Source organism: Dendrobium catenatum, unplaced genomic scaffold (assembly GCF_001605985.2).
Source record: "Dendrobium catenatum unplaced genomic scaffold, ASM160598v2 original_scaffold_29584, whole genome shotgun sequence".
In the NCBI taxonomy this organism is placed as follows: domain Eukaryota; kingdom Viridiplantae; phylum Streptophyta; class Magnoliopsida; order Asparagales; family Orchidaceae; genus Dendrobium; species Dendrobium catenatum.
The window spans coordinates 1-1125 of NW_021348042.1; the positions used below are offsets into that span (position 1 = coordinate 1).

General features: G+C 31.4%; 1 long non-coding RNA gene across 1 annotated transcript; it reads right to left on the reverse strand.

The window, feature by feature from the left end:
* Nucleotides 1–269: 269 nt before the first annotated feature.
* LOC110110926 lies at nucleotides 270–798 on the reverse strand. Its single transcript, XR_002304778.2, has 2 exons — nucleotides 639–798; nucleotides 270–555 (listed from the first exon to the last, which is right to left on the reverse strand). It is a non-coding gene; the product is annotated as an uncharacterized LOC110110926 (long non-coding RNA).
* Between the last annotated feature and the right edge of the window lie 327 nt (nucleotides 799–1125).

Below are 1125 nucleotides of genomic sequence, written 5' to 3' on the forward strand. Positions count from 1 at the left end.
TTTTAGATGTATGAATTTTGAATGTATTTGATAAATTTAATAGATAAATCATATGCGACACCAGACTACCACAAATATAAGACTTGTATGCCTTCCAACCTTCCAATTATTCTAAGAAAAACAATTTATTAAATTCATTATTTAATTAAATATTAATTTCAAACTCCATTAAATATTCTGAAAACTCTCCAAAAAATTCATTTGCACCCTCAACATAAATAAAAATAAAATAATATTTTTCTATAACAAAATTACTATTTAGAAGCAACTAATCAAGACTTATTTATCATCACTGCCAAGCGCACAAATGATTAAACAAGTAAATAAAGCATGCATTCCAGTTAGTGATAGTCAACACAAACACAGCTAGTGAGATGAAGTACTACTAAGCATAACAATAATAAAGCTTTTGTCGAAACATAGTAAAGAGAAGTGACCAAATAGGTTGATTTAAGCATAAAGCAGCAATTGTTATTTCTTCCCACCGCTCTTCTTGAGCCCAGCCCCTCCAAAAGTACCCTTCTGGGAAGCCTTGGCCTTCAAGTCCTTCAGTGCCTGTATCAAAAAACAAAGAAGAATATTCAATCTTTTAGAACTCGAGTTATTTGAATTATCAAAAGGTTCACATAAAAATATACCTTCTCCTCATCTTTCTTCTTCTGGAGATGAGCAAGGTCGTCCTGAAAGACATGGAGGGCACAGTAAGGTCACTGAAACTAGAATAACAAAGCTGGCTCCAAATACAAAGTAAAGAAATCATGGAAAGTAGTTATATCCAGAGAGTTGGAATAAGACTATCCTGCGGTAATTTACAACTCCTTTTTGACACTTTGGCTATAGATGATTGGAAGCAAGTTTGCACCTTGAAATTTAGGCTTCATTTGAGACAATTCTTTTATTGCTTTCTCAGAAACTTTTTGGTATAAAAATTTATTAAAAACAGTAAAAAAATAGTGGTCAAAAGATGCCCCATAAAAAATCTTAGACTTCATTTGAGATGGCTTTCTTTATGCTTCTTAAAGCAGCTTTTTAGTACAAAAATTTTAAAGTCTGTTTTAAGAAGCAATAAGATAGCCGTCCCAAATGAAACCTTGGTCTAAAAAAAAAAAAAAAAAGAGTTTTATT